The 24,811-nt window shown below is 36.9% G+C and overlaps 1 long non-coding RNA gene across 1 annotated transcript in view; it reads left to right on the forward strand.

Annotated features, from left to right (window-relative positions):
- The window catches only part of LOC133532714 (uncharacterized), a 39,968-nt gene extending 15,741 nt beyond the window's left edge, over positions 1-24,227 (forward strand). Inside the window, exon 2 of the long non-coding RNA XR_009801742.1 lies at positions 24,186-24,227. This is a non-coding gene — a long non-coding RNA (uncharacterized LOC133532714). The remainder of the gene's footprint in view (positions 1-24,185) is intronic.
- Positions 24,228-24,811: the final 584 nt, after the last annotated feature.

Below are 24,811 nucleotides of genomic sequence, written 5' to 3' on the forward strand. Positions count from 1 at the left end.
GTTTGCATGGTAATGTATATCATATATTTTTTTTAGATTTTTCATTCTGTTATTTTAGAAGTTACAGGGGGGGGGGGACACATTTTTTCACTTTGGAAGTGTCTCTCGCGCAAACTATTCAGTTTAGAAAAAAATTATATTAGAAACCTAAATATCATTTTTGAAGACCTATCCATAGATACCCCACACGTATGGGTTTGATGAAAAAATTTTTTTTTTTTAATTTTTATGACGTATTAAAAAAAAACTACTTACTAGATCTCGTTCGAACCAATTTTCGGTGGAAGTTTGCATGGCAATGTATATCATATATTTTTTTTAGATTTTTCATTCTGTTATTTTAGAAGTTACAGGGGGGGGGACACACATTTTTTTCACTTTGGAAGTGTCTCTCGCGCAAACTATTCAGTTTAGAAAAAAATGATATTAGAAACCTAAATATCATTTTTGAAGACCTATCCATAGATACCCCACACGTATGGGTTTGATGAAAAAAATTTTTTTTTAAAATTTTTATGACGTATTAAAAAAAAACTACTTACTAGATCTCGTTCGAACCAATTTTCGGTGGAAGTTTGCATGGCAATGTATATCATATATTTTTTTTAGATTTTTCATTCTGTTATTTTAGAAGTTACGGGGGGGGGGACACACTTTTTACCACTTTGGAAGTGTCTCTCGCGCAAACTTTTCAGTTTAGAAAAAAATTATATTAGAAACCTCAATATCATTTTTAAAGACCTATCCATAGATACCCCACACGTATGAGTTTGATGAAAAAAGATTTTTTGAGTTTCAGTTCTAAGTATGGGGAACCCCCAAAATTTATTGTTTTTTTTTCTATTTTTGTGTGAACATCATAATGCGGTTCATAGAATACATCTACTTACCAAGTTTGAACAGTATAGCTTTTATAGTTTCGGAAAAAAGTGGCTGTGACAGAATCGGACAGACAGACGGACATGACGAATCTATAAGGGTTCCGTTTTTTGCCATTTGGCTACGGAACCCTAAAAAGCACGCGTGTTTAATATCTAGGATTATGAGCCAAAAATCGTTGGAGTAAAAACGACGTTTTGAGCAAGTGTGTTAAAATATAAATTATTACATTACTAATAACACACGCGTGTACATTTAACACACGTATATCATTACATTCATATGACACTCATAAGCAAGGCTCGGAAACCGGTTAAATTTCCAAACCGATATCATGTACTTGGCGAAAACCTTTTAACTTAGATTTGGTTCGTAAAAACGTTATTCTTAGGAGAGCTAACCATTAAGTTCTTGCCAGATTAACCGGTTTAAAACAATAAGAACCGGTTTCTTCCTATGTAGGTGTCTTTGTTTACTCGGCATACCACCAGGCCAGCCGTCTTGTTGCTCGTTGAATAAACCGGTTTATTTACATCACAAAAAAGTTCTTAAAACGTTTGCGTTCTTATGAAAGTTCGGAGGAAAACCGAAAAAAACCGGTATTTGTACCTAACTACGAGCACGGATGTTAACTGATATAATTGTAATTGGTAATTATCAGGGGTCGGACAAACAGTGCGGATGACGTCAAACCACTTATAGGATGATTTCAAATAGTATTTTTGATTTTCATAAACAATTATCACTTATCATTTATCAACCTCTTTATTAAACGATATCGCCACTTGAAATGAGTAAGTACGTTTTTGACTGACACATTGTCAATCAGATGAACAATAAATTGACTTCGTTATTGTTTAGCTATTGTATCTTCACGATTATATTTAGCTAAAATTTATATTTACTAATGTATAAGAAAACGCTCTAAAATGTCATCTTTACTCGAATATTGTGGCAATCCCACAGACTTGTTCTAACTAATTTCAAATAATTATACCTTATGGTAACAAGTTTCGTGAAATTTATTTTATTCACTACATCACCCTACCACCTGTATTATTAATTCCATGGATTTATTTACGATTATTTTGTTACTTCATTAATACTACTTTGTTACTACATGTCACACGGGAGTTTAAATACAAACTCAAACATCATCCTGTGTGCAAGATTACGTCATTTTTACGTCATCCGCACTTTTTGTCCGACCCCTGGTAATTATGCTATCCTCCGACCGTCCTAGTCTGGGACCGGTCTGAAAACCAGCGCCGGGCATCTCGGTCCAGCACACGCTGAGACTGGAAACCCTTGCCCAATATTTCTACGTTGTTCATATGTCATATGTATAAAATATTATAACTTTTTTCTTCTTCTTTATTATGTAATTTTTTATTTCGTTTTACAGTGAACCTGTAATATGTGACAATAAAAAATCTTTTTTTTTTTTTTATAAGACACACCAACAGTACATAAACAAAGCTAGCAAAGTAACATGTATAGTGGCCACGTATAATATCTATGCACCAATAACAGGTGTGCAACAACACTCAAACAGTTCGAGGCTTTTTACACTACATTTTAACTACAACTATACATTAATAGATTAAGTGATTGAAACATGCATAGGAAAATACTAACTACTACTAATAGTACTAATATAATATCACAAGCATATTAAGTTTTTTTAAACATTCTGCGCTCATCTTATTCTTATATATCGCTATTTTTAAAACCGGTTGCGTTACCGTTCATAAGTTCGTTTTTTTTTTACAATTACCACCTATTCTGATCCCCATCCATCCTGTATTCTTGCACTACATGTACAAGCGTTCCTGTCAGTTCGCGTCGAAGCTTCCGAGAGCACCCTGTACATGTACGGCGCCTGTTCGGGACATCCTGTATGCGGGAGACGTTATTTCCTCGACTTATCAAGTTTGACGTCTGACGTCTTGTGGTGCGTTAATAGGATAGTTCAGTAGGTATTCACTTATTTCGTGCGATCCATGGTACATAGGAGTGTAGAATATAATTGTTTTATAGAATAGGGTTGTTTCCATCTACAAATCTTAGGGCAGAATTGTATCCCAATAAAATCTTTTGGATTATAAGAACATGTTAAACTACTTTTAGGGGACCTGTAATGACCATATTTTTGTAAATATTGAATTTAATAGTACATTACGATACAAGTGCGAAAAATAGGAAATTCGAAACGAGTGGCGATAAATTAAAACACGACCGAAGGGAGTGTTTTAAATCGACACGAGTTGCGAATTACCTATTCGCACATGTATTGTACAAAGTTTTACAGTACATATGGCCCTTTAAATGTTCGACACAGTAACATAATATGCTACTTCTTGCACTAGTGCTATAAAGTAGCCCCATATGTACTGTAAAATATCTTTTGGCACACGTCACGTGACCAAACTCGAAACGTCATTGAAGATTCTGATGACGTCACAACTCTCGGATTGACACTGTTGACAGTTAGGCGATAAACAACAAATGACAAATGTCAGTTGACAGTTCGTATCTTCTACGTGTGTATGTAGTTATGTGTCAAACCGTAAACTGTGATTTCAAAGAGCGTTTTGGGCACGAAAGCATCTGTCAAAATATATTTTGTTAATTTAACATATTCATTTTAGTACTTGTAGGTTAAATATATTTCCGACATAATTGTTAAATTATTATGGCATAAAAAATATCTTATCTTAAATAAAACTATTGATTCTGATTTAAAAAACACTCCAAAATAAGTATATTATTATAATTTACAACTTTTTTGTATTCATTTCGTTTCATTTTTCTATGACAAAATGTATTAAACTAAACAAATTGTAACTGGTGACCGACGAGCTGGCGGCTTCCTCGCACAACGTATCAGTATTGCGATACAACGAGGAAATGCCGCCAGCATCCTTGGTACAATGCCTCAAGGGCCTATTTTAGATATAAGCTAGTTATAGTAATCATCTGTATATATCCATTATGTATATTGTTATTGTCAACAAATTATATGTAATGTTATCAATGGATCTAACGCGATTAAATTTCATTATTTTACCTTTAATCCTTTTTAGGGTTCCGTAATCAAAGGGTAAAACGGGACCCTATTACTAAGACTTCGCTGTCCGTCCGTCTGTTTGTCTGTCCGTCTGTCCGTGTTAAAATTATCACAGATGATGTATTTTTGTTATCGCTATAACAACAAATAGGTACTAAAAAAGTATGGAATCCTCGGTGGGCGAATCTGACTCGCACTTATCCGGCTTTATCTATATTTTTTTTTCTTTTAAGTTTTTCGTGACCGCTAGTGCAAGCTAGCTGAAACTTCGAATGAAAGGTAAAATAATATAATTTTATTGCGTGAGACTCATTGATGACATTAAATATGAACAAAACGCGAGAGTCAGTGTTAAATTCCAAAACTTTATATACACGAAACACTTTGAAAATCATCTTGAAATCTTGATCAATCATCAAAACTCAAATTGAACGTGCTTTTTTTTTTTTTTTTTAATACTATTTCGGTGGCAAACAAGCATACGGCCCGCCTGATGGTAAGCAGTCTCCATAGCCTATGTACGCCTGCAACTCCAGAGGAGTTACATGCGCGTTGCCGACCCTAAACCCGCCCCCCCCTCGTTGAGCTCTGGCAACCTTACTCACCGGCAGGAACACAACACTATGAGTAGGGTCTAGTGTTATTTGGCTGCGGTTTTCTGTAAGGTGGAGGTACTTCCCCAGTTGGGCTCTGCTCTAGATCTGGAATGACATCCACTGGCTGTGCCCTACCACACAAAGCAAGATGGTATTCACAATGCCCATACCTCTCTTTTGGACGTAGTTTAAGGACGTACCCGGGTCCAAAAGCTTCCTTCTAGTCTTTCATTATAAATTTATAACTGTCTTACCTTTTTTTTCAATTCATTCTGAAACTACCCAACCCTACCCCAACAAAACATTCCTTTATCAATAAAAAACTAATACCTTACCTAGAATCAATTCAAACCCTCCTCTTATTCAATAACCAACCTTATATACACCTCATAAAGATTATACTTCTAAATCAAACCAGTATTAGGGTTGAATAACCTCATAACACTCTCTATAGGGCTTTCGAAATACAAACTTAATTTTGCAGCCGTAAGAGGCAATCTTATACCGCGTCCGGTTTGAAATTATACGCCGCCGCTTGAGTTCTACATTTTCTCAACTTTCAGGTTAACTTTGTCGTGTTAGTAACCATTTCCTTTAATAAATTATTATAGAGGGGGTTGATAGAATTACGTTGACGTATGTACGTTTTGATTTGATTTGACAGCTAGTTCGAGATTACATTATGGTTATGACGGCAATTTAAAGTAATTTCACATCAAAGGACAGTCCTGAGTCATCTATGGATTAACGTAAATAGTAACCATTAAGATTGTTGTTTGTCATTTGAATATATTATTGAACGAGCGATTTTCGTAATGTTTTTTTTACGGCCAAGTGCGAGTGGTACTCGCGCACTGAGGGTTTTGTACCAGCACACAATATTTTACAATCATCTGGCTAGTTTGGTCCCGGTTTTTCGCCCCGGCAGCGCCCGGAGCCTGTTGTCCGATTTTAACCAAATGTTTTTATTTTTTTCTGTAAGTTCAACTTACGTTTATTTAATTTTTATAATTCGATGTTACGCCGTACATTTTTCTATAAACAGTGTTTTTTTTACACTGCGTTAACATTGGGGCAAAAAGAATCAATAGGCTAAAGGTATGGTGGCATCTGGAGGTATGGTGCAAGGTATGGAGCGATTGGCGCCATAATCTTTGGCCTATGCTCTAGTAGATGGCGCCACATTTTGATATTTAAGAAAATTAACACATCAATGTTAGAATAAGGATCAAAGTCAAATCGCGTTCTAAAAGTTATAATCATGTGTCGAAAGATGGCAGTAAAACTGTAGCTACAAAATTTACTTAGACAATCCCCTTCTTTAAAAAATTCTCTTTGCTAGACGAAAACGCGTATAAATAAATAAATAATAAATAAATATTATAGAACATTATTACACAAATTGACTAAGTCCTACAGTAAGCTCAATAAGGCTTGTGTTGAGGGTACGTAGGCAACGATATATATAATATATAAATACTTAAATACATACAAAACACCCATGACTCAGGAACAAATATCCATGCTCATCACACGAATAAATGCCCTTACCAGGATTTGAACCCGGAACCATCGGCTTCGTAGGCAGGGTCACTATCCACTAGGCCAAACTGGTCGTATAATTACATTATGACTTTCAATAATTATGTCAAACAAAGGGACCCGATTTTATGAACCGATTTCAAGTGTTGTTTGTAAGACACAATATAGCTAACAGAAGGGGCAAGATGGTTGCCCACCTGATACAGCACGAGAGATTCTTTTTAAACATCCTGGAGGGTAAGATTGAAGGGAAAGACGAAGAGGAAGGCCCAGGCTCACATATCTCAGCCAAATAAAAGATAAAGTTTCTGTCCTGTCGTATACGACAAAGTTAAAAGGCTGGACCAGCGAAGAGAAGAGTGGAAACTACTCCACCGACAAGAGCATAGCTCTTAAATATTGATGATGAATCAGAGTGAATAAATTATTAAATCAGTATGGTGTATTCCCATTTGTATGGTGGTGATCACGTGGGGCGGGTACAGATGGGAAGACACCATCAGAATTGTGCTCCTGATTAGATAGGTTTCTGTGACGCAATACAACGTTCAGGCATTCAACTAAGTGTTATGACATGGCCCTTACGTATGAGTGCTATATTAATTGCATGCTTCAGGCTAAGAGAATGCAATAATTAAACGCATGATAGCTATCGACACTCCACAGACTACACGGACCCCGCTTTATGATGCGCTTACAAAGAGCACGAGGTCATCACACATTGTTTGTTGCATATATAAATACATACTTATATACATAGAAAACAACCATTACTCAGGAAGCTATAGAGCGCTAACCTACAGGGCGCACTGTTCTAACACACGCATGAAAGTTAGTGCGCGAAACAACTTGCTGCGTAGGCTAACTTCAACAAGCTGGGGCGCCACCGCACACACCTTGCGTACCACCGGACTAGCTCTGTGCTTTTCTGCTGGAGAGTTTGCCTGCCCAGTCTGGCATCGGTCCCCGCACGCCGGCCTCGTAACCGCCGCGCCGTCTCAGGCTGCCTCAAGCCGACCCCGCTCAACAAGCTTTACCCATTAGCTGGAGTGGCTCCCCCTGATATACGCAGAGAGGTAGCCTGCGCTATTGAAACGCACAAACAGGAGAACGACCAGCGGCACCCCCTGCATGGACACATCCCGCCACCTGCTCGTCTTAAAAGCCGAAGGAGTTTTATGCGGAGCACCAGCCCCCTGCAGGGTGAGCCGGCCGATGTGCGCCGCTTGCTGTGGCAGACCCGGTGCCCTCCACCAGACGTGTACGTGCAGGCTTTGGAGCAACTACCGCCTGGCCATAAAGAACCTTGGCCAATTTGGAAGTCCTTAAACAGGCTCAGGTCCCAAGTTGGTTGCTGCAAGCAAAATATGGCCAAATGGGGATTGCTCCGTAGCTCCTCGACTCAATGTACCTGCGACACAGCAACGCTAACCATGGCACATCTACTGGCGTGCCCCACATGCCCGCATCACTGCTCGGAGCTGGATCTGAGGGACGCGACAGCCAGGGCTGTCAACACCGCTGCCTATTGGGCTTCCATCGTATAAAAAAAAGGAACCTCGACACGAAAAGAAGATTACTCAGGAACAAATATCTGACATATCTGTGTTGATCACAAACATAAATGCCTTTGCCGGGATTCATAGGCAGGGACCCACTAGGCCAGACCGGTTGTCAAAACCAAACGTCGGAACCGGTTTTAAAAATACCGGTAAAACCGGTTTATTTCTGTTTTCCTCCGAACTTCTACAAGATCACGAACGTTTTAAGAGCTTCATTGTAATCTAAAAAACCGGTTTATTCGACGAGTGACGAAACAGCCGGTCGGCCTGGTGGTGTGACATGTATTAGACACCGACACAGGAAGAAACTTGTTTTTATTGTTCTAAACCGGTTAATTTGACACGAACTGTTATCATAAAAACCGTTTTTTTAAAGCGAAACCGAAATTAAAAGGTTTTGCGCCAAGTACATGATGACATCAAAACCAATTGAGTAGAAACAAACGATATTGCCTCACAATAGACATTATCTCGATAATACGATGCGTTATTCCACAAACCTTGTAAGTTGGCTTAGCGAGCATAACCTAAGTATAAATTTCTCCAAAACTAAACTCTTAAACACAGTTTGAATGTAGACTATTGCTTCAAAGATACAAAACTTGAATGTGTGGATTCCGCTGCGCTTTTGGGTATTCATATTGATTCTACAATAAACTGGAAAGAACATGTCCATCAAATTGCCCTTAAATTAAGTCGATTCACCTATGCCTTACATGAAATTAAAAAATGCACCGATATAAAAACAGCGACTTGTGCCTATTATGCTTACGCATACGCATGGCTAAAATATGGAATAGTCTTATGGAGAAACAGTTCAGATACTATACAACTGTTTATACTCCAAAAACGTTGCTTAAGAATATTAGTTAATGTGGATCAAATGACAGGCTGCAAACACTACTTTATAGAACAAAACATGTTGACTCTACCTTCAATATACATCTTAGAAGCTTCTATGTTCGTGAAAAACAACTTGCCATTATTTCCAGAATACTCACACGGATCTTCTTTACGACCTAGAAAAAAACTAGCTCTACCTGAGACCAAATTGAAGATGGTTAGCTCTGGTCCTTTTGCCATGGCAATAAAAATATTTAACAAAATCCCTCATCAGATCCGAGAACTCAGTAATATAAGTGCATTTAAAACCCAACTCAAAACATATTTAATTCAAAAAGCTTTTTACTCTGTACTAGAATTCCTGAATGAAAATGTAACTATATGAAATATAATGTAATAACTAATAATATAATAAAATATTTAATATGTAATTAATCGTGATGTTAAATTTAATAGTTATGTATGTTGGAAAGTGCTGGCTGTTCATATTGTCTATGATCGCGGGAATATTTGAATTTGTTTTCTTGACATGGTTTTCTATTTTGATGTCATTATATCGATCGTGTAACATGTGTTAATTTTCTCTCTGAATAAACCTAATCAATATTGCATCAATATATTCCTTTTATTTCGTCACTGCTTTCCACCATCAGTGGTAGCAGAGCGTGGTTAGTAAAAATAAAAGTGATAAATAAAATGGAAGAATAAAAAAGTGTAAAAGTGAGAAAAGAAAAATGGGTTCGAATTTTCGTAACATCGAAACATTAACGAAATCTAATTACGACACATGGTGCCTACAAGCACAAGCAATCTTAATAAGAAGTGACTTGTGGGAATACGCGAGCGGCGAAAAAAAGTTATTGGAGACCGCGACTACTGATGAAAAAAGTGCTTTTGAAAAAGAAGATAGAAAAGCAAGGTCTGAGTTATTACTGCTAATATCTCCAGCAGAACTTAAGCAAATTAAAGGTTGCAACACGTCAAAAGAGGTATGGGATAAATTAGTATCCATCTATCAAAGCTCGGGACCAGCCAAAAAAGCTACCCTATTAAAACAATTAGTTTTGAAGAAAATGTCACCTCAAGAAGATGTAAGAGACCATCTCAACAACTTCATGGATGTCGTAGGTAAACTGGAAGACATGAAAGTCACTATCAACTCAGAGCTGTTAAGCATAATGATGTTGTACAGTCTGCCTACAAATTTCGACAGCTTTAGAACGGCGATTGAGTCGAGAGATACTTTGCCTAGCCCTGAAACTCTTAAGGTAAAAATAATCGAAGAAAATGAAGCAAGGAGGCAATCTAAGTCCCAAACTTCAGAGGCATTCTACGTGAAAGCAAAGAAAAAGAGTTTAATGTGCAGCAATTGTAATAAAAAAGGGCATTCAACGGAAGATTGTTGGTCGAAGATAAAACAAAAGAAAAACGTAAACAAAAATCAACAAAAGAGCTTCAATGTATGTCTGACAACTGAAAGTACTGATACGTCAAAATTCAAAAATGGATCGTGGTATCTAGACAGCGGCTGTACGTCGCACATGACAGGAGAAGAAGATTTGTTGACAAACCTAATCCCTGTGTCTGATAAATTACGATTGGCGTCAGAGAAGCATACTGCAAATGTAGAAGGTAAAGGAAAAGTGGTACTACATGCTGATGAGTACGAATATATTTTAAAAAATACGCTTTACGTTCCGGACTTGACAAATAATCTAATGTCAGTAAGCAAAATAACAGATAATGGCTTTAAAGTCTTATTTGAAAAGAATCAAGCTAGTGTACTAGAAGACGAAAGTGTAATCTTAAAAGCAAAGAAAAGAGATGGGTTATACTACCTTGAACTTGAAGAGTCGACGGAGACAGCAAATTTCACGCCTGTAGTAGAAAGCGAAATTATGAAGTGGCATAAAAAATTAGGTCATGCTAATGAGAGAGACCTGAAACTAATGCAAAGAAATGAGATGATAAGAGGACTTGATTTCAAAGAAAAATCTCTTGAACCATGTGAAACCTGTATCAAAGGTAAAATGTCAACTCTACCATTTCAAAGCTATGGTGAAATAATCTCTACTGAGCCTCTACAGATAATATACAGTGATGTATGCGGTCCTTTCGAGCATCAATCATTGGGCGGTTCGAAGTATTACGTCACGTTCATAGACGACTTCACAAGATACTGCTGTGTATACTTCATGTCAGAAAAAAGTGAAGTTATCGAAAAATTCAAGGAGTATAAGAAGAACGTCGAACTATTCCATAAAACCAAGATACAGAACCTCCATACAGACAATGGTGGTGAGTACCGATCAAAATCTTTCGACAACCTCCTCAAAGAGTATGGTATAAACAGAAGACTGACTACTCCTTACACACCTCAATCGAACGGGTGTAGCGAGAGAAAAAACAGATCTCTGATGGAAAAAACAAGATGTCTAATGCTTGACTCCAATGTCCCTCCATATTTATGGGCAGAGGCAGTGAATACTGCTAATTACCTGATAAACAGAAGCCCAGCAAGAGCTCTGAAAGGAAGTTCGCCCTACGAGAAGTGGACAGGAAGAATACCATCAGGAAATCACCTACATGTATTCGGAAACAGAGCGTTTGTTTTGAATAAAAATCGCAGAGGAAAATTGACTGCGAAAGCTATTGAAGGAGTGTTTATAGGATATGCGAGAAACGCAAAAGGTTTCAGAATATACATACCGGCGAAAAATGACATTGTTATCAGCAGAGATGTACGAATAATGGAGAAGATGCATTTCAAAATTAATACTGATGAACAATATGAAAATATTCAACGAGCACGTTCAGAATCTAAAAAAGAAGAAATTGAAATTGAATTAGAATCTTGTAAAACTAATAATTACTTACCTTTTCAGGAACCTAATCAATTTTCTTCTGATTCAGAGTCTTTTTTCCAACCTGTTGTTGCTGATCCAGAAATTTCAGAGCCATTTGAGATACCTGACCCTGCTCCAAGTGCAAGACCACAGAGAGTAGTGAGGCCGTCAAAATGGACACGAGATTACGAGCTAAGTAGTTGTGTTACTATGTCTGCGTCTGAAAATAAAACTGACTGCTCGCTACTTACTTATGAAGAAGCTGTGACAAGCACGGACAAGCGAAATTGGGAGAAGGCAATTCAATCTGAGAAGGATTCACTCGAAAAGAACAACACGTGGGTAATAGTTGACAAGTCAGAAGCCAAAGGACACAAGATTCTGTCCAACAAATGGGTATTTAGAATAAAAGATGACGGTACGTACAAGGCGAGATTAGTCGTACGTGGCTGCGAGCAGAAGGGTAACCTGGATTTTGAAGAAATTTATAGCCCAGTTGTAAGTCAATCTGCTCTAAAGACATTATTAGCCGTTGCCGCATCTAAAAATTACTACTTCATGACTTTTGATGTCAAGACCGCTTTCTTATATGGCGAACTGACAGATGAAGTTTACATGAAACTACCTGTTGGCTATGACATTGGCCAAAATGGAACGGAAAAAGTTTGTCGATTACGAAAATCACTATACGGATTAAAACAAGCTCCGTTCACATGGAATAAAACCTTTACCCGAGCGATGTTTGATTTAGGGTTCAAGACAATAAAAACCGAAAGATGCGTATTCGTAAACGAAGACAAGTCAATAATAATTGGATTGTTTGTTGACGATGGACTGGTCATAGGAAAAGACCGAAAAAAGATAGACTGCTTATTGAAAAAACTTGAAACAAAATTCGAGATGAAAAGAAATGTTTATGGTAACGGAAGTGATAAGCCTGTCTACATTAATGAGGACCTCCCAAAGTTCAAACGACAGCTGTTTTGGTCAGCTAAAACACAGTTAAAAGATATATGCAGATATATATGGATACAAAATTCCAATATACTAGCCAGAAAAGATAACGAAGCAAAAATCTTCAAAATAAGGTGTGAAAAAGATATAGATAACATAGTAGCATAGTCATTAAGCAATTAGCTGTGTGAATACACTACACGATTTCTTTCATTATCAGAATTCAACGTGTTTTCGGATATTTCTGCGGAAGTGGAATACTCACGGTATAAAAACATAGGCATATGGAGTACATCAATTAGTAACAAAACAAATAAATTTAACATATTGCATTTAAATATAAGGTCGCTGCGTAAACACTTCAATCAACTACTAGTTTTAATTAACCAAAGTAAAAGTCAAATAGATGTCATTGTTCTTTCGGAAGTGAACATAAAGGAGGATGAAGTATCATGCTACAACGTAAACGGATACAGTACCTACTCAAAGACCAGGGAAAGTACCAGAGGAGGAGGTTTATTAATTTATGTGAAAAGTCAAGTTAATTTTACTATGGAAGATGTTAATTACCTCGGTATGGAAGTATTACATGGAATTATATGCCTAGACCAGAGAAAGATCAATTTATTATCGGTTTACAGACCACCACAAAAGAATAAGATTTTATTTATAAGACATTTGGAACTATTTATTCAACGTATGCGAACTTGCGAAGACTTAATAATTATCGGGGATATGAACATAGACTTATCTAAAAATAATATGAATGCAACTACCATTAGTTACAAAAACACCTTGTGTGGATACGGCTTACAATGCGGCATACCTAGCACAGAGATAACGCGGGAGGCTATTGTGAACGGGCGCCTGGAGACATCGTGCATAGACCATGTGTGGGTGCGAGCAAGACGGCAACACGTGCAAGATGCGCTGACAGCTGCAAGTGTTATTGAGTGCGGTATATCGGATCACCATATAGTGGGCATAAGTTTGGACTTCGACCGTAAAAATTGCAAAGGTTCATTGCAAACAAGTACACGTTCTGTGTTAGATGATAAACAAGTTGAAGTAAAATTAGATAATTACGACTGGTCGCAATTACTTCTCGTAGATTGTCCTTTATCGTTATATAACAAATTATGTCATGTTTTTGAATTAATTTATCGCGAATGTACAGTTACAAAAAGTGTTAAACGAGGTAGGATCACTCAGCCATGGATAAATAAAACGTTGTATGTTATGATAGTTAAAAGGGACGAGTTATTTCGTGTGTGGAAAGCCTCGCCAAATAATATGAACAAACGATTAGAATACACAAAATACAGAAATAAGGTAAATAAACTAATAAATATTGCTAGAAATAAGTACCGTAGACAAGAAATAAAAGAATGCCAAAATGATTATAAAAAAATTTGGAATACAATTAACAGCTGGTTAGGGCGAATAAAATTAAATGTGGATGAGGTAGTTCTCCGATACTTAGGAAAATCAGATAATGTACATAATATTTGTACCAGATTTTCTGAAACTTTTACTAAGGAAATTTTATGTATTAAACATACATGTGATGTTAAATTCTTGGTTCGTGACTCTTATGTTAATAAAATTGATTTGTCTTTTAGATATAAAAAAGTGTCTGCAATTGATGTTGAAAAGATTATTAGTAATTTAAACTCAAAAAAGGCACCTGGCATTGACAAAATAAGAATAAAAGATATTAAATACATTAGGAAGCAATTGTGTCCCATTCTGGCTAAATTCATCAATTTGTGTGTGATAAAAAGCGTTTATCCAGAAAACCTGAAAAAATCTTATATAAGACCAATTTATAAAAATGGAAATCATTTGGATTATACAAACTACAGGCCTATCGCAATCCTGTCAGTAATTAATAAAATTGTCGAGAAGGTGGTTGTCGGACAAGTATCAGGTTTTCTGGAGAAACATAACATACTCACGGACTCGCAGCACGGGTTCAGGAAAGGTAGAAGTACGGGGTCGGCTCTGGCACAATTTTCAGATGAAATCAATAGCCGCCTAAACGAAGGTAAACAGGTACTTGCGCTTTTTATTGACTACAAAAAGGCATTTGATACCCTGGACCATGAAGTGCTTCTGCAGGCGATGCGAGAATGTGGCATTGACGGCCCCGTCAATGACTGGTTCCGCAGCTACCTGGCGGGCAGGACCATACGCACGAGCATCGCCGGCACCACGGGCGCGGAGTGTGACGTCACGCTCGGGGTGCCGACCGGCTCGGTGTATGGCCCTGTCGGCTACGTGATGCTGGTCAACAGCGTTGTAAACGTTATAAAGAAATGCAAGGTATACATGTATGCGGACGATATGTGCCTACTATATTCGCATGCAGATATATCGGAAGCTCACAGGTGTATTCAAAGCGACTTTGACGAGATTACTAAATGGGCCCACGATAATGGAATAATTATAAACATATCAAAAACGAAAAGTATGCACATATATTCCCCATACAACCGCAGAGCTAAGTCGGTCAATTATAACGAGGTAGGTGTGATAGGACACGGATACGATTGCCTGCACAACCGAAAGGATAACAAATGCAACTGTGAACCGCTAGAATACGTAAACACTTATAAGTATCTAGGTATGCATATTGATCACAACTTTAATTGGAAAACACACATCAATGTGGTTTGTTCAAAATTACGCTCAGTAATGGGCAAAATGTACTACTTACATAAATTAATTAGTAAAAAAACTATGCTTGTAGTATATTATGCACTAGCGGAATCAGTGATATGTTATGGACTTAATGTATATGGCAGAACCTTCCAAACGTATATTGAGGAAATTAAAAAGCTACAGATACGATCACTCAAATACTTATTGGACAGCAAAACTAAAAATAATCTGAAAGGCGTCTATGAAAAACTTTATAAAATGTATAAAATACTACCTGTGACTCAAAGAGTACAATATTTGATAGCTATAGATAATTACTATAATAATAAATATAAAGTGTTTAAGAAAAGCAGATATAGAACAAAGAATATTAGAATAAGGAAATATGTACAACATTTTGTCAAAAACTATTATGGTAGAAGAACAGATAAATTTTTGGTCCCAAAAATATATAATGATATAGAATGTTTAAGAGAGGAAAATAAATATAGCATAATGGAAGTAAAGAACAAATTAAAAAAAATACTTTTAGATAATTTACCTTGACCTCAGCTACCGTGTATTATTATTATTATTAGACTTGTTGTTTTTGCATAGTCTATCTTCTTGTAAAATTATGTACTTGTATAATTTAGGGCATGTAAGCATAGAATGATAGCAACTTAATCCCTTAACGTGTCATAAAAAAATATAGTTTTAAATTTGAACTCAAATAGCTGTCAATAGAGTAGAAGATTATATCAGCCATATACGAGTATATAGGTTGCATATGCGGTAAGGGGTTAAGTACGGTACCTTTTTAGGTGCATAAAAATGTAAAAAATGAGCGCTGTCTCGCCAACAAACCGCATAAGCAGTTTGGCGAGTAACTTTAAAATTGATTATGTATATGTGCCTTTGAAAAATAAATGAAAAAAAAAAAAAAAAAAAAAAAAAAAATGAAAATCCAAATACTTACCTGGGTATGGAAATTCATAACTCCAAAGAAGGAATAAGGTTGACACAGAAGACCTATATTAACGATACTCTGGAAAAATATAATATGAAAAATGCTAAATCTTGTGACACACCTGGAAGCAACGATGCCAAGTCGACACAGGAAACTCCTCAGGAGAAGGAATACCCCTATAGAGAGGCAGTGGGGAGTCTACTGTATCTATCAACCAGAACGAGACCTGACATTGCACAGGCTGTAAATTTAGTTAGCAGAAATGTTGAAAATCCGACTAAACAAGATGTCGTAAAAGTGAAGAGAATATTCAGATATCTAGTTGGAACGAAAGAGAAGGGCATACTGTTTAAAAGAAATAGCCCGTTAGAAATTATAAATGCCTACTCGGATTCTGACTATGCGGGAGATCCGAAGACGAGACGAAGCACATCTGGCTCAGTACTTATGATAGCAAATGGACCTGTTTCATGGGCATCCAAGAGACAACCCATAGTGTCCCTTTCATCTACAGAAGCTGAATTTATTGCTGCAGCAGAATGCTGTAAAGAAGCGTTATACCTAAAATCGTTTTTAAAGGAAATAACAGATATAGAAGCAAAAATAAATCTTCATGTCGACAACCAAAGCTCGATACAGCTAGTAAAATCTGGTTCCTGCAACAAAAGATCTAAGCATATAGACGTGCGATACCATTTCATACACGAACACTTTGTGCAAGGGCTGATCAACATAAGCTACTGCCCAACCGAAGTACAGTTAGCAGACATAATGACAAAGCCATTGGGTAAAGTGAAGTTTGCTGGACACTGTGAGACGTTAATGTATGGATAGTGCCATACTGCAGCCACATGAGCATCCACCAGGAGAAGGTGTTGGAAAGTGCTGGCTGTTCATATTGTCTATGATCGCGGGAATATTTGAATTTGTTTTCTTGACATGGTTTTCTATTTTGATGTCATTATATCGATCGTGTAACATGTGTTAATTTTCTCTCTGAATAAACCTAATCAATATTGCATCAATATATTCCTTTTATTTCGTCACTGCTTTCCACCATCAATGTAATCGTCAATTGTAATGTAAATTTGATAATATTTAATCTTTAGTCGTAATTCAATAACATGTAATGTAATATTTAATTGTAATGTTTAATTAAATATTTTATGTAATGTAAACTTTAATAGTGATTGATAGCTACTTATTACTAGTACGTAAGTTACGTTTTGCAGTGCCCTTACAGGGTTCATAGCTGATCAGAATTCTTATGTATCATCTTAATATGTACCTATGAAGGCAATAAATGACTGAATACTGAATACTGACTGAACCTTCACACTCGAGCGGTTCCAATTGTAATAAGTACAAATTTAAAGCGAGACGTTTTACATACAAAACTACGTACGGGCGCACACCTAAGTCAGGAGGGCCTAATGATGGTGATTGCCTACGTTTAACGTCAGGGTGCTTCCGAAGCGGCATGTATACGCAGTAATTAAATGCCTGACGATTATAGACACTTTCATGACCTTAATATTGGTGTAGATTGTCATGAGTAGGTTCATGTATGAGCTATTAAGATTGAAACAGCGACGTATAACACGGCTTCAACACGTTGACTACACATTTGTCGCGCCCTGTTATTATTTGTAGAAATATATATCAAAAGAAACATGACAGATTAGACAAATACGTATAAATATGTCAGGGATTTTTGGTACATTTCCAGTTGCGGCTTGTAATTTGTAGTGTCTATTTTGAGGTGCGCAATTATATTAGTTTATGTGACTGATACATCATCAAAATAACTATTATACTAGTAGGTATTTAATAGTGACTAATAATCACCTATGTATAATTACTAGAGATGCAACGAATAGTAGCTTGGCCGAATACCGAATATCCGGCGGAGCCATCGGCCGAATAGCCGAATATTCGCCTAGAGGTTTTACCTAAAATGAAGTAAATTCGAACGCGCGCGTGTGTGCGCTGTGCAAGTTGCAACTTGTTTGTTTTTCGCTGTAGGCAGTCTTTGATATTAATTACGCAAATTCTGCACGCAGTGCGTATTGAATTGCTGACATTGCGGTGCGTTGGTTCTTGTCGTGTGTGTAAAAAAAATGTTTTGTATTACTTTTCTCATATTTTTGTACTATCTATGAATATAAAGGTAGTCTGAAAGATTATACTGATCTTAATAAAAGATTACTTGTAGTTTGTTACTTTATTTACCCCTCGTTTACCGTTATCTACGTGTTGACGTACTATTCGGTATCCGGCCAAATACTATGCCACTATTCGGTATTCGGTATTCGGCCGAATAGTCAAATTGTGGCCGAATAGGCCGTATACCGAATAGTGGCCGAATATTCGTTGCATCTCTAATAATTACATAATATGTGCATGCAGTATGTTGCTTTAAATGTACACAGTTATTATAAGCTCTCTATGATTTGTTCAGGAACCGCGGGTTACGACCACCAATGTGGCAAGGTTCTCAATGTTTGCAATTGACATTTCATTTCGAATGAAACCTCATCTCGACTTTCGAATTGAGGTCAAATCTAATTACGTTTGTTTATCACAGATGTTTAAAATTTTAATGTCATTACTAAATCGAGAATGACGTTCTTATAAATAAATAAATATTATAGGACATTATTACACAAATTGACTAAGTCCCACAGTAAGCTCAATAAGGCTTGATGTGTTGAGGGTACTTAGACAACGATATATATAATATATAAATACTTAAATACATAGAAAACACCCATGACTCAGGAACAAATATCCATGCTCATCACACGAATAAATGCCCTTACCAGGATTTGAATCCAGGACCATCGGCTTCGTAGGCGGGGTCACTACCCACTAGGCCAAACTGGTCGTCGGTATTGTACACTAATTAAATTTTCACAGATAAGAAAGCATCCCGCAGCAAACATACGGAAAAAGTGGTTTCAGTCAAATCTCACGAAATTTTAGTATGATGTAGATTTAGGTATCCTGATTATTTTTTTTATAAGGACACAAATCTCTCAGAAGTATACTTTCAGAAATATTTTAAAAAAAAATGTTTCTTGTTGTTGTTTGTTGTTGTTGACGAGAGGTCGCACAGGACCGAGAAAAGTGGCGCTGTCTTGTGTCGGAGGCCAAGTCTCAATTTGGGTCGCTGAGCCAACGGAGTAAGTAAGTAAGTAAAAAAATCCGATCGGGCGCCCCAGGTACCGCTGGTGTGATATCGTGGAGGCGGACCTGCGTCGGCTGAATGCCAATTCATGGCAGGAAACCGCGCTGGATCGGGACAGGTGGCGTTCTCTCGTTTCGGAGGCCAAGATTCTTTTTGGATCGCTGAGCCAAAGCAGTTAGTTAGTCTTAAAAATGTGCGTTGCATACCTACCTGTTTTTAAGCAGTTAATCCTCCTCATTGCTCTGTTATGCACGTCGTTCGTAACATACCAGCAGCGGTATCATGGTCGCATTTTTATCACCTGTCATGCCATGCGTCACTTTCGCACTTACATACTTGTTGGAACGTGACAGGCATGGTGACAAATGATAAAAAGCCGACCATCTTAGCCCAGCTGGTGTAGCCTGTTAAAAGAGCAATAAATTTAACTGTAGGCTGTACTCCTCAATCTTACCAACATTTGTTCAGTGATTTTTGCAAATTATGAATTATTTAGACTTCCTATTTTTCATACAAATTAAATATTACCTTCAATGTACGCTGTCATCAGTGTAATTGACGTTGATTGTCACGCTTTAAACATACAAATTTCGCAATACATTGCGTCTTAGAACAAACTTTAAAGTGTTCTAAATATCAAAATAAAAGTTATTTTAAAAAGTTGCTGAACAAATGTTGGTCAGTTTGAGGAGTACAGCATACAGTTTAATATTTAACCGACTTCAATTCGACTGTTTTTTATTATTTATTTTTTGTACGGTATGTTATTCGATATCTCCGAGAATCGTGAACCGATTTTTTTTTAATCGAACGGGTATAACCCCGAGATGGTCCCGTTGGCACCAAGTCGGTGTCTGATGATGGGATCTTGGTGATATCGAGGGAACTCTTCAAATGTTATTGGTACATATATGGCGCTTTTGGTAATTTCTGAAGTCGGTTATATTTTTTGTTAAAAAGTTTTATTTGCTCCTGTTAGTGGCCACACCCTGTATACATAGTATAGATTTGTTAATATGCTATGTCAACGTGGCAGAAACATTATTAAGATCATATTTTATCTCCGATAGTTAAGTTATTATCAGAACATGAATTAAAATAAGCAAAATAGGTACTGATAGTGATAACAGATGATGACAGCAAGAAATACTTGCTTTGTCTATAATAATCTGCCAGGACGTGTTATTCCTGTTAATTTATTATTTGACACAATGTATATTGTTAAGAATGAAAAAAAAAATACTATATAAATTTTGGGAAAATCTCATAGAAGGCCGGCAACGCACTTACAACCCCTCTGGTGTTGCAGGTGTCCATGGGCGGCGGTAATCGCTTATCATCCGTCTGCTCGTTTGCCTCCTCTACAATAAAAAAAATAGAAATAGATTTTTTTTATTCTCGATTATTTTTGAGAAATGTGTATAAATGTGCCCTTCTCAAAGAATAATCAAGATACTTAAATCTACATCATACTAAAATTTCGTGCGATATGACTGAAACCACTTTTTAGGGTTCCGTAGCCAAATGGCATAAAACGGAACCCTTATAGTTTCGCCATGTCCGTCTGTCTGTCTGTCTGTCTGTCTGTCTGTCTGTCTGTCCGAGGCTTTGCTCCGTGGTCGTTAGTGCTAGAAAGCTGAAAGGGTGTAGCAGGATAGCCTAGGAAAAATTGCCCCCAGCGATTTTGGGCCGAAACTGTAATCAAACGATGCCTTTTGGGGAGGTTATACTCTGCACAAAGTTTCATCCCTCTGTTACCCCCTGGGGGTGAAAAACACCCGATTAACCCCAAAACTGTTTTAATTATTTTTTCCTAAACTATGAAAGTGACGAATTTCAAATTTCGTACAAATATTAATAAGACTAAAAGCTATGTGCTAAAAAAATATTAACCCCCTAACCATTGAAATTCTTGTAAAAAAAACAAAAATAAAAAAAGAATCAACCTGTATATCAAGTTTGGCTCATGGTACCACACCATTTTTTTTTTCAAAAATGAACCAGTTTATATTCTACATGATACAAAAGTTTCATGGACCTACTCCAGAAGGAACATTGCGAAATCAATATGTATTGGCTCTTTGGTGCGTACTATTCATTGAACTCCCACTAAGAGCCTTGCATTATTAATAAACAATGGCTTGCGATCGGACCGCTGGCGCTGCTCGTGCCCGATTTGAAAAAGGTGGGGATAAAGAAGTATGAATCAAACTCATTTGTATTTATAAAAACATTTTTAGGGTTCCGTAGTCAACTAGGAACCCTTATAGTTTCGCCATGTCCGCCTGCCTGTCTGTCTGTCTGTCTGTCCGAGGCTTTGCTCCGTGGTCGTTAGTGCTAGAATGCTGAAATTTGGCATGGATATATAAACCAATAAAGCCGACAAAGTCGTACAATAAAATCTAAAAATTTAATTTTTTTGAGGGTACCTCCCCTACACGCAAAGTGGGGGTGAATTTTTGTTTTTTGCTTCAATCCTACAGTGTGGGGTATCGTTGGAAAGGTATTTCAAAACTAATAGGGGTATTGAACAAACATTTTTTGATTAAGTGAATATATTCGGAGATAATCGCTCCGAAAAAAAAAAATGTGTCCCCCCCCCCTCTAACTTTTGAACCATAGGTCCAAAAAAAATTAAAAAAAATCGTGGAAGTAGAGCTTAAGAAAGACATTAAATGAAAACTATAGCGGACATGATCAGTTTAGCTGTTTTTGAGTTATCGCAAAAAGTTTCCCCTTCATAGTAAAAAGACATACTTTAATTAGGTACTGATTATGCAAATTTGCCTATTTGTTTAACTCACGTGAAAGGTACCGTTTCATCCCTTGGTTAACAATTTACTATACTTTAAGCTCCAGTTTAGCTTATTGTGACGGAAGAGTAACTACGGAACCCTACACTGAGCGTGGCCCGACACGCTCTTGGCCGGTTTTTTTAAATTATTTTGTTTTCGGGTCCGAGACGTTGCGTATTAAGCATGATACGAGTATAATGATTAGTAGCTACGAAATAGTACGTTTATTTTAATTTCGCAATTTTCCTTCTGGAGTAGGTCCATGAAACATTTATATAATATAGAATATAAATTGGTACATTTTTGAAAAAAAAAAAATGGTGTGTGTCCATGAGCCAAACTTGAGATCCATGTACAAATGAGTTTGATTCATACTTCTTTATCCCCACCTTTTTCAAATCGGGCACGAGCAGCGGTCCGATCGCAAGCCATTGTTTATTAATAATGCAAGGCTCTTAGTGGGAGTTCAATGAATAGTACGCACCAAAGAGCCAATACATATTAATTTCGCAATGTTCCTTCTGGAGTAGGTCCATGAAACTTTTGTATCATGTAGAATATAAACTGGTTCATTTTTGAAAAAAAAAAATGGTGTGGTACCATGAGCCAAACTTGATATACAGGTTGATTCTTTTTTATTTTTGTTTTTTTTACAAGAATTTCAATGGTTAGGGGGTTAATATTTTATAAGCACATAGCTTTTAGTCTTATTAATATTTGTACGAAATTTGAAATTCGTCACTTTCATAGTTTAGGAAAAAATAATTAAAACAGTTTTGGGGTTAATCGGGTTTTTTTCACCCCCAGGGGGTAACAGAGGGATGAAACTTTGTGCAGAGTATAACCTCCCCAAAAGGCATCGTTTGATTACAGTTTCGGCCCAAAATCGCTGGGGGCAATTTTTCCTAGGCTATCCTGCTACACCCTTTGGCATGGATATATAAATCAATAAAGCCGACAAAGTCGTACAATAACATCTAAAAATTTTTTTTTTTTTTAGGGTACCTCTCCTACTCGTAAAGTGGGGGTGAAATTTTTTTTTCACTTCAACCCTACAGTGTGGGATATCGTTGGAAAGGTCTTTCAAAACTAATAGGGGTTTTCAAGAAACATTTTTTGATAAAGTGAATATATTCGGAGATAATCGCTCCGAAAGAAAAAAAAATGTGTCCCCCCCTCTAACTTTTGAACCATAGGTCCAAAAAATATGAAAAAAATCGTGGAAGTAGAGCTTAAGAAAGACATTAAATGAAAAGTATAGCGGACATGATCAGTTTAGCTGTTTTTGAGTTATCGCAAAAAGTTTTCCCTTCATAGTAAAAAGACTTATTTTAATTAGGTACTGATTATGCAAATTTGCCTATTTGTTTAACTCAGGTGAAAGGTACCGTTTCATCCCTTGGTTAACAATTTACTTTACTTTAAGCTCCAGTTTAGCTTATTGTGACGGAAGAGTAACTACGGAACCCTACACTGAGCGTGGCCCGACATGCTCTTGGCCGGTTTTTTATTTCTTATGTTTGCTGCGGGTCGTTCGCTCTAACAAAAAGTTTATCTCTATGCTGGTCGTAATTTGAGGTTTTTGAACGCATCATAGGGTGTTTATGATATGTGCGATATCGTAGGGAGTGTGTAAATAAAAGTATGTTATGATATTAAAAACACATTGGTTTCGGCCGCTCGCCTGCCGAGCGTATCTGCTATATTCAATTATTTATTCATATTGAATCAGAAATGATTAGAGCATCTGTTCTGAAGAGTACGATATCCGCTGGGAGCTCATTTCACTGAGAATTATTTCTTCTATATATAATGGATATTATACAGTGGTCTTACTATAACTAGCTTAAATCTAAAATAGGCCCTTGAGGCATTGTACCAAGGATGCTGGCGGCATTTTCTCGTTGTATCGCAATTCTGATACGTTGTGCGAGGAAGTCACCAACTCTTCGGTTACCAGTTACGTCAACCAGACGCTTTGCGATTTCTGCACAAAACATGTGCGCGCTGGGACCCTATGGACCTAGAGTTTCAACGCCAAATGGTACAAGATGGTACTCTCTATCAACGGTCTTATCATTATTACGTTTCGAAATTTCGGCGCTTTCTGCCACTCCACCCGCTTACATTGGTTCGTTGGAGGTGTGACGGTGCCAGTGTGTCTACGCAGGTATTATCTCACACTAACATCCATCCCAAGCTCCAAGGAACCAATGACACCCCATCAGGCCTCTTGCCATTTATTTTTATTTAGTGATATGTATTTTGAGAGTTATCACCAATATTTCATTTCAGGTATAGGCGAGCAAATTAAGCTACATATCTCATCAAATAAAGGTTGGTATCTATTTCATTAATGGACGTTATTGCTAAATAAAAATGTATACATTTTACATGCGTGTTGGTAGTAGGATATTATCAAGGCACGGAACCGGTTTTAAAAATAGCGGTTAATACCGATTTCTTTCGGTTTTACTCATAGATATAAGAAGTAAGGAGATTTATAACGAAGCATAATTTCAACGAGTCTCGCTGTCTCCAACTGTCCCCCACTACATCATTAAAGGCGTGGCCAGACAACCAACTCACGCGCTGTGATTGGCCAAACCGCGCGGTGTAGGAGCCTAGAGCGGCGGCACTAGAGTGAGGACAATTCGATAGAACTATCGATATTTTACATATTCTGAACATGACCTTAAGAGTTTTGAAATTTTTGTTTTAAGTAATAATTGCCATAGATTTAATTTATATTCCTTTAAATTTTTGACCTTATTTGCGAGCTAAGAATTTTAAGGTACGTGTAAGGTATATTAGTTAATCCATAAGTTCTCTCACAAAGGTTTTTACTGATAAAATGTAATACAAAGCTTTTAATTTAAAAAAAAAACATGTACCATGATGCGAAAACTTGTTTATGCTAA

Source organism: Cydia pomonella, chromosome 27 (genome assembly GCF_033807575.1).
Source record: "Cydia pomonella isolate Wapato2018A chromosome 27, ilCydPomo1, whole genome shotgun sequence".
In the NCBI taxonomy this organism is placed as follows: domain Eukaryota; kingdom Metazoa; phylum Arthropoda; class Insecta; order Lepidoptera; family Tortricidae; genus Cydia; species Cydia pomonella.